Source organism: Eublepharis macularius, chromosome 1 (assembly GCF_028583425.1).
Source record: "Eublepharis macularius isolate TG4126 chromosome 1, MPM_Emac_v1.0, whole genome shotgun sequence".
NCBI classification, from domain to species: Eukaryota; Metazoa; Chordata; class Lepidosauria; order Squamata; family Eublepharidae; genus Eublepharis; species Eublepharis macularius.
This window is the reverse complement of record NC_072790.1, coordinates 14,820,583-14,831,184: the sequence shown is the minus strand read 5'-3', so window position 1 is coordinate 14,831,184 and position 10,602 is coordinate 14,820,583.

Here is a 10,602-nt window from a genome sequence, read left to right as displayed (position 1 = left end):
AAGACATATTTTAATAAGCATAAAAGCTTGATTTTGCATTTGTTGCCCGGCAGGACTCTGCTATGGGGAAGGACTGATCAATTTGAGGAAGACAGGCACAAGCAGTCTTCAAAATTTGATGCCTCTGCAGGTGCGACTGTCTAAGGACTTAGCATGTTATTATTGTGTTTATTAGAGTTGTATTTATTAGAGACTATTTATTAGACCATCTATTATACTATTTATGATCATGGTTGCATTTTATGCACTGTTGCACTTTTTCATACACTGATTTGACTAGACGTTTGATGTACATTTATTGGCAGTATCAGTTGAAGTCTTTTCCCCGGGAGGGTGATGCTCAGGTGTCCACCCACAAATCACCAGGAATTTCTCAGCCTGGAGTTGGCAACCCTACCTACTACCTTGATCTAACTGGTCTTAAGCTAACCCTCTAACCCCCTCCTTCACACACTCTCTCTCACGAAGTCCAAGGAAAGAGAGATCAGCTCCTTTGTTTGCTGTTCAAATCCATTTGTTCTCTCCACATTGTCTGATTTTATATCGTGACTTCTTAGAAGCAAAGAGCCATCCCCTTTGGTGATGCCACAGGGTGCTGTTAACTTAGGTGACTTAAATATTCCTGATTGATTTACAAGTGCACAGGCAAGATAGATTTTGAACAACAGAGACCCACCCACCACCCACCTTCTCCGCTGGTCTTTACACAGAAAAGACCAGAGTGACTACGCATTAAGACTGAGCTACATTGAACAGGAGTTTTGGGCACACAAAAACCATACGTTGAGACAAAATATTGTCGGTATGTAAAGTGCCACCACACTCCTGTTTAATTTTGAAGCAACAAACTAACACAGCTACCCCTGTGGAATTATTGCCAAAATTGAGTTTACTCGCCTCGATATTATATTCAAGTAACTAGAAGAAAAGAACAAAGGAAAAGGCTTGCTGGATTTAAAATAAGGTGACCTGTTAGTTGAGGAAGGTATCTGCTGGGATTTCACCTGTACTAATTACGAGCAGGGTTTTTTTTTAAAAAAAATAAATAATAACTATTTTTTCCAGGGAACCAAAAGAGGATCTTTCAACTATAAGCACTGCTAGAATTTTTAATGTACCTTTGCTGCCACCTAGTGGTTTTTATCAAGATGGTCCAAAGCTACAGTATGTAACAAATCCATGGCTTCAAAAACTAGGTGAAACTGCTTACCGTGTTTGATTTGCTCAGCCAAGGTTGTCCTTGAGGGGATGGGGGAATGTTTGACATGAACCTACTTTTTTAAAAAAAAAATGTCCAGTTCAAAACTAGATGAAGATTCTGTATAGCCATGCTGGCACAAAGCAAACAAAACACACACAAACTTGTGTTTATGAATCCTAACTGCAACACAAAACAGTCTGCAACCTCTTGAGGTCTCCAGAATGCTTCATTAAAGATAAGAAGCACCCTGTTGGATTCGACCAGCAGCCCAACTAGTCCAGCATCCTGGTTAACACAGGGGGCAACCAATGGCCCCAGAGAACCGATAAACAGAGCATAGAGAACAGCTGCCTCTTGGCTCTGGTATTCAGAGATGTACTATCTGGTCATGGAGGTCCCCTCTACTCATCTTGGCTAGTAACAATTGATGGACCTATCCTTTATGAATGTGCCTAATTCCCCTTTCAAGCCATCTATGGTTGGGGCCATCACTATATCCAATGGCGGAGAATTCCTCCATTCAGTTGCACACTGAGCAAAGAAGTTCTTCCTTTTGTCCATCTTGAATCTATTGGCCATCAACTTCATCACATACCCCTGTGTTCTATAAAAACATAGCAGCATTACTGTAATTGATTTTTTTATCCTGTAAGTGGTCTGTACAGTTTTGATGTGTTTTGGCCAACCAAGCTATAGAATTCTGTAAGACTCGTTGATAGAGCTTGCCACTCTTGGTTAATGAAAATCTGCTCGTAAACAATGTGTGTGTGTGGGGGGGGGGGGAGAATGCCTTCAGATGAACCACTTCAAAATGCTTCAGTATGGTTCCCTCATACCCACTTCAACTATGAAAAATTGTTCATGAAATCTGCCATGGTAGAGATTTTTCAATGCACATACTGAGTAGCCTTTCAGAATTGGTAACTCTACTCTTATTTGACCAGTCTCACGCGGTAACTTACAAAGGTCAGAACTAAGCAAGAATCATGGTGCTGCCATTGTGTAAGGTGTTCCTTTCTCTCATCTTCCTGTAATTGAGAAGCACAACAGAAGGAAGGATCCTTGTGCTGTCTGTTTCCTTGGCCCCAGAGATGATTTTTTGAGGTGAGTAGAGAAGTGCACTGTGTGATTATCTAAACATCGCATGTTATAAGTGTGTTGCAAGGAAGAGCGGGGGGGAAACAGAGTGGTGGCTGCTTCATTGCCTCAGGACATCTCATATTCCTCTCACAGTATGATAGTTGAACTAGCCACAACCAGTCATCTCCAAGGGCTTGAAGATGACTGAGATAACAGAAAGTAGTAGTAGTAGAAGTAGTAGTCAGGGCTTTTTTTCAGCAGGAACGCAGTGGAACAGAGTTCCGGCACCTCTTGAAAATGGTCACATGGCCAGTGGCCCCGCCCCCTGATCTCCAGACAGAGGGGAGTTTAGATTGCCCTCTGCGCCACACTGGAGATCAGAGGGCGGGGCCACTGGCCATGTGACCATTTTCACCGAGGGTGATTTAAACTTTAAAAAAATCCTTTTCCAGCTGACCCAAAGTGACATCATTGTGCAGTCCTGAGTTCCACCATCTCTTTTCCCAGAAAAAAAAGCCCTGGTAGTAGTAGTAGTAGTAGTCATAGTCGTCGTCGTTGTAGTAGATGATTTATTGTCATTAGCCATAGGCCATCACAAGATTGAAAAGGAAAAAACATGCTTCATCTAAAAACAGTTACATCCAGCCTCATAGTCAGAAAAATTAAAATAAACTGTACAAGGGATCATTCCGGTCATAAGGACACCCCGTTCAGAGAAGCCTTGGACCTGATGTTCCTGGCTGCCAATGCAAACTGTGAAACTCTATAGGATACATGACTGTCGCTGTCTGCCAACAGGAACACGTTTTTCTCGGTTTCTGAGTATGTGGCTTCGGCAGGCAAAATTCTGGCCAGAATTTTAATTCTGAGTGCATTATATAGCGGGCAGTATAATAAATAATGAGGAAGTTTCTCCACTGCAGATAGTCTAGTTACGGATTATCGAGATCACAATTTTTCAAAAAAGGAAACCTTCCATTTCATTGAGAATTTTCCACTACCTCCCTCCATCCTTTACAGACATACCTTGACAAGACTCCATGTGATGATGATGATGATACACACTCAGAAAGGCAGTCAGTATTATTATTATCCTCGCTATACAGCCACAGAGCAGGGGCTGAGAGGAGTGGCTTACCCAAGGCCAACTGCTGAGGTCGTGGCAGTTGTGGGATTCAAACCAGCAGAGTACTGACTCACAGTCCAATCACTTAACCACTATGCTACTTGCCAGTCTCCCAGTTGGAGCAGGGAACTCCCTGACCCCAAGCTGGTTGTCCCATCCACGCAGCCCACTCCAAGCAGTGTGTGTGGGAAATTTTTAAAAGGCAATGTTGGCCGCTCCACTACACCACTTCCGGAAAAAAACCGGAAGTGAGGTAGGGTGGCTCTAGGAATCACCGGACACTCTATAGTAAAACGTCAGCCACTCCTAGTCTCTGCCCCCGCCACTTCTCACCTGGCCAATGAGGAGAGTTGTGGGAACATGGGGAGGGAGAAGCATGCTCCTGTGTGCTCTGGAGTGCCTCCATGTCGTGCCAGGAATGACGTCATTCTCTGCACAATGTGGAGTAATGGGTAGCGCTAGGGGGCCAAATGAGTAAAAATCCACCCCGCATTTAATGTTTGGGGCTGATTTTTATTCAGTTGGCCCCTGGCACATCTCATTACTTCTGCGTCACACGAGGAATGACATCTTTCCCGGTGCAACACAGAAGCTGTCGGGAGTGCACTTGATCTGACTCAGGTCGCCCATGTCATGAACACGAGTCCTCAGTTCAGTGTACGGCAGAGCACGGGCAGACGGCAACGGTTGTAGGAAGCCTAAAGCTGATCTGCAAATGTGGTTTAGAAAAGCAAAATAGCTTTGAGAATAAGCTCTGATAAACTGGGCGGAAGACGTGGCTAATTCCATAGCCTTCCAAAGTAAACTTGTTAGCTCTTGATAACAGCCCTTTGAAAATTCTTGTCTATCTCAGATTGTATCCACAAATGAGCTACTTTTCCATTAAACATATTAAACAGGAAGCCTCCAGTGGTGAAGTCTGGGTAGCTTTGACAAGTCATTAGCAATCTATTTTTGTGTAGCCATGACTTATAACAAAAGCTAAGCATTTCTTTAAAATACTGAATCTTGCATCCCAACACATTGTGGTGTGATGTATAGTGGTTAGAGTACTGAACTAGGATCTGGGAGACCCAGGTTCAAATTCCTACTTTGCCATGGAGGCTTGCTGGATGACCTTGGGCCAGTCACACCCTCTCAGGCTAACCCTACCTCACAGGGTTGTTGTGAAAATGGAGGAATGATGGAAGCCATTTTGGATCATCACTGGGGAGAAAAGCAGGGTATATAAAGACAAGTGTCCTGACTGACTCATCAATGCCCAGCTCAACCCCCTGGACCTAGAAACATGAAATTTGAGGAGAACGTTCCTTTCATGATGTAGACACCCAATAAGAAGAGATTTTAAGAAATTTTCCCCTAAGGGGGTAAAAAGGAGTAAAATGTGTTTTCTCAAAGGGATACAGTTTCCCTGTGTAGCTAGTAGGCTGCTGCCTGCTTGCACCCTCGCCCACTGCAGCTCAGGGCCAAGCTACAAGTGACGAACGACACTTGAACGGCAAGTGGATTTTGTGGAGGGCAAGTGAACAGGGAAAAATACACTTGCCGTTCAAGTGTCATTCGTCACTTGTAGCTTGGCCCTCACTCACTGTTCCCTGATTGGGCCAGCCTTTCAAGGTCATTTGCATATGCAGCCTGATTGGGACTCACAACATTCCACACTTCATCCCACCCCCACCCCCCGCCATTGGAACAAGAAGTCATTTGCATATGTGGCCTGATTAGTCCTCACTCCCCACATTCTAAACAGTATGCAGTTGCTATTGGGAATCATTGAATGTGTCCTGAGGTAAAATGCACCTCCCAGTCTTCCCCTAAAAGTTTACTGATTTTATAACTGGATTTAAAGTACTTAAATACCATCTTCAGCTGAGCGATCAGTGATAAGCCAATCGTCCAGGTAGGGGTAAATACAACAACCTTGAGTTCTTAAATAGGCAATAACCACAGCTACACATTTCATGAAAACACGTGGTGCTGTTGATAGCCCAAAGGGCAATACCTGGTACTGAAAACCCCCTTTTCCTAAGTGAACCTCAAAAACTTTCTATGGTCCTTAAAGATCAAAATGTGAAAGTAGGCGTCCTTAAGGTCAAGTAGAAAAGAGTCCAGTAGCACCTTTAAGACTACCCAACTTTACTGCAGCATAAGCTTTCAAGAACCACAGTTCTCTTCTCTTATGCTACAGTAAAGTTGGTTAGTCTTAAAGGTACTACTGGACTCTTTTCTATTTTGTAACTCCTCTGGATCTTAAGGTCAAGGACGGCAAACCACGAATTGGAGGAATAAGAGTTAGTACCATCTACAGAGTAGTCATACGTAATTTGCAAACTGAAATAAATTTATTCAGTTCACGCAGGTCTAGTATAGGTCTAAGACCACCATCCTTCTTTTATACTATGAAAAGTCTGGAAATAAAACCCCAGCGGTGCCTCTTGGTCTATCACCTGTTGAATTGCCCCTTTTTTCAACAGATTCTCTAATTCTGACTGTAACCCAGTGCAAGCTATGGAGTCAGAAAAATTAGGAAGTCCCAGACGAGGGAAATATATAAACTCAACTTTATAACCAGAGAAAACAATATAAAGGACCCAAGAATCTGAAGTAATGTTACATCATGCAAAATAAACATTGTGTAACCAGGTCTGGGCCCTGTCTTAGTCAGAATTGTTTCTGATTGGTCCTTAGGGTGTTGAGGTTGTGACCCTTGCTTCTGTCTGAGGGCCAAGCTACACATGACGAATGACACTTGAACGGCAAGTGTATTTCTCCCTGTTCACTTGCCCTCCACTCAATCCACTTGCCATTCAAGTGTCATTCGTCATGTGTAGCTTGGCCCTCAGGCTCTGTTTCCTCCTAGGGAAGAAGCTCTGAGAGATTTCGTAGGGTCATTGGGCCGTATATGTGTACCCTTGATAAGGATGAAAGCGTTGGGATCTTCCCTTGTAATAGGGCCGATACTGAGGCATTCTAGTGGATTGTTGGTTCTGGGGAAGAACTCCATATGAACAGGCAGTTAATCTGTCCTTGAGTTTTTGTGAGAGGTAATCATCAGTTTTTTCAGATAACAGTTTTCCCTTCGAAGGGTAGGTCCTCAACCTTGTTCCTAGTCTCAGTAGGCAATATTATGGATTGAAGCCAAGCATGTCTCCTCAATACAATCCCTGAAAGGAGTGTTCTGGAAGAAATGTCTGCAACGTTGTGACTACCATTTATATGGTGGTGAGCTAGTCGACCTGCCTCCTCCTGGATCACTTTTAAGAATGATCTTCGGGTAATTTGGAAATAAAGGCCCCTGCCTTATGCCACAGACACAATTGATAAGCAGCCATCATGACAGATGGTTTATCATGACATTATGTTCATGGCTGCTGAAAAGTAGACCTTCCGTCCCAGAGAGTCTTTCTCCCCTCTTTATCAGAGGGTGTTGAGTGGGTCCCTTGTCTCTGACGAGACTGCATTTCCTCGGTGACCGAGGAGGGTGGAGGACGGAAGGAGAGATATGGGCAAGCTTCATCCTTCATTTTGTAGAGAGCTTCCACCTTCTTGGCAGTGGCCAGTGTTGACGCTGGTTTTAGGTTGAGCATTTATCATTTCTACAAAGTCCTCTGTAACAGGGAAGACCACATTAGTAAAGATGTTGCAGGATTTTGTCCTTAGGCCTGGGTTCAGTGGAAGAGATGTCAATCTTTAAAAATCTGACCATCCTGAAGAGCTGTTAGGTATAGGCCCGGAAGTCATCGGTCGTTGTACTCTTCAGTTGTACCCACAGCTTCAGCGGGAAAGTGGCCACGCATGCGCAGATAGAGGCCGGGGCACCCCTAGCGGCTTTTTAGCTATTAAAAAACCCTCCAAATCAGCAGGTCTGCGCATGCGCAGTCCCATGTGTGCCTGCTCAGGAAGACTGACGCTGAACCTGAAGATCTTGTTGCTAGTCAAAACTCGCTGAGACAGGTTGGGAATGTTTTACCAAACTGGTAATCTCTCAATCTGCTCTGTGTTTTAAATAAATGTTTCTGTCTGTACATTCGGATCAGCCACCTTACACACAAAAGATTTGAGTTGTTTCTGGCCCCTCTTACTACTAAAATGATACTAATTAAAAGGAAGTAATTTTAATAGAAAGGTTTTTTTAATGGGGCCAGTACAGTGGAATGGTATAAGAAATGCTTACAAATGGACATCTACCTGGTGTTTATACCACAGTGAAGGAGTTCACGGCAAAAGTCAAATGACCAGCCAGGATGTTAACACGCTTGCTGAAAATTCCTCTCCACAGATAGACCATATGTTTATTTCTATCTCTTGAGAAGGAGATTTCATCAGGCCTACGGCAATGAATTTAAAAGACTGTTTATATCTTACCTGACAATGTTCACTATCAGGGTGCGTTTCTTCCAGCTTACAATAAGATAATTGTGCGATTTTTTTAAAAAAATCACTAATTCTTTCTTAATGAAACATATTAGCGAATAACAAAAACATGCATTCAGATGGGATGAAAAGGTGGTGAAATGTCCCAGGCTTAAACATGTGGAGAGAAAAGGCAAATTTCAGAAATCCTCTTGTAAGGCTAAATTCTAAACAAAATCAAGCCATCTGCATCCATTATATAAGGTGCTAACTCTAAAAGCCAGCACAGAACAGGTTGGACATCTGGAACTCAAGAATGATAGCTCTCGTTTAATGAAGAAGCTTGAGAAATCTTGAGCACATTTATTTCGTAGATCTTTTCCAGCCTTTCTCTTAAAAAGCACATGGTAATAGACATTGTTCCTTCCTCCATTTTATTTTTATCCTCACAACAATGTGAGACATATTAGGCTAAGAGTGTGTGGCTGGCCCAAAGTCACCCAACAAACTTCTGTGGCAGGGTGGAGATTCGAACTCTAGCCACAATATCACATTGGTTCTCAGTGCGCACAAGTTACATCCCTATACTCTAAATAATTCTTAATAAATATTTTGTATAATTGAACTGAGTTCTTAACACGTAGGACCACTTTTTTCAAAGTCAGGACTAAATTAGTCTGCATTTGATTCCCAACAGCCAAGCGCTTTTACAAAATGTCGCAGAGCTAAATAAAATGATAGCACGTTCAGCGATGAAGACACACAACAGCGACAGCGTCTCACGCTAATCAAACAGTTTAGTTGAGATGGGACCGCATTACAAAGTAAATTTACAGAACAGCCACGAGGAAAGATTGCTCTCAATGAAGCAGAACAGGGGAAATCTAACATGTCTTGATTGCAAAAATCCACTACTCTGAGAATAGTAGTTGAAACGATAAAGAGAACCAGTGTAAATCGAGTGTGAAAAAGGCGGCCAGGCCTAGGCCAATATTCACACGGTGGTATTGTGACTCCTGCTCACATGTAGAGTGCAGGCCAATCCCATTAGGCTTTTTTGCCTAATGGCAAAAAAAAACCTGTGCAGTCAGGTTGAAATCAATAGGGCAAGGCAAGCACTTAGGATATGTGCACAAGAGGAGCTGGGATCGGATCTACTGAAGTTCTACCGAATGCAATTCCATTTGGGCTAAATACTGAGCAAGAGCACTGATTGTTTTTTCGTGTCCAGTCAGCATTGCTGTGTACCGAAATCAAAAGGCTACTTGATGTAGTCATAAGTCCAGTTTGGTACGATGGGGTCAACAAAGGCCATTATCGGGGGAGAGGATGCAAAAATATCCCTGTAATACTTTTAGCGCAAGCAAAAATGCAAGACAGAATACAGTCAAGTTGACTTCGCGCAAGGGCCACTCCTGCTGACTTTCTTTTGCTTTTCTGCTCATGCAAGAGTTCTGGTGTGAACAGAAATGTTTTGTGCATTGTCTTTGAAAGACTTGCACACGATTTCAGCTTCAGTTTTTAAAAACACAACCCAAGTTTCTAGCCCTTAGGGCAGAAAAGTCAACATTAGATAAAAGTTTGCGCTAAGCTTTGTGAATATCTCTGAAGCTGAGAGAGACATGGCGGGGAGGGAGGAATAAGCATGTGATGACACACCATGTTTAGGACTTCCAGTAATCAGGTCTTGAACATCCTGCATTGTGGTGACCCCACCTCATGGGCAGCACTAAGAAAATACCGATAGTCAATCGATTTACAGAATCTGACTTCAGGTTCCTCAGTGTACAGTAATGCTTTTGTAGTATAGAATATACAGAACTGGACTACACTGAAATGGAGATCTAGAGGAGCTCTGCAAATTCTAGGTCCCAAACCCCCAAGGGTTGGCCCCCGCTCCTTTATAAACAGCAGCTATGCAGGGAGGGGCAGGAGCCCACCAGAAGAGCCTCTGCTTTGCATGAAGGCCCCAGGTTCAATTCCTGCCATCTCCAATTAAAGGGTCAGAAACTGGTGATGTGAAACATCTCTACCTGAAATCCTGGAGACGAGATAATACTGACTCTAGTGGACCAAGAGTCTGATTCAGTACAAGGCAAATTCATGTGCGACTGGAGGGATCAGAATCAGACCAGGAGTACAACACTGGGGGATAAGGGCCTTTCTCCCTCCCTAAGAGTGTACTTTTCCTAGCCCTGAAATGGCTCCAGAGGACTTACCTATTAACGCTTAACAGCTATTAACGGTCCCTGGCCCCAGGGAGGCCCGCTTAGCCTCGACCAGGGCCAGGGCCTTTTCGGTCCTGGCTCCAACCTGGTGGAACGCTCTGTCTAAGGAGACCAGGGCCTGGCAGGATTTGTTATACTTCCACCAGGCCTGTAAGACGGAGCTGTTCCGCCAGGCGTTCGATTGATGCTGGGTCAGGCCCCCGCCACTTGAATAGGGTAGAACGGGGCCCCCCCTATCAGAATATCCACCTCCAAAAAGAAGTTTTTTTCTTCCTTTTTAAATTATTTTTCAGTTACAGTTGGAAATGGATCAAATGAAGTGTTTTGTGCTGCTTGTATTTGTTTTTAAACAGAAAAGAGTCCAGTAGCACCTTTAAGACTAAACAACTTTACTGTAGCATAAGCTTTCGAGAACCTCAGCTCTCTTCGTCAGATGCATGGAGGGGAAGAAGAAACCAGCCAGATATAGGGACGTTAAGGGGAAAATATGGTTATTGGATAATTATTAAGGGGGCAGATAGGTCTTTACTGATGGTAACAACAAAAGTTAGAAGATGATAATAATAGTATAAGAAAAGATAATTGTTATGTTAGATAATGTATTAGTTAGAATA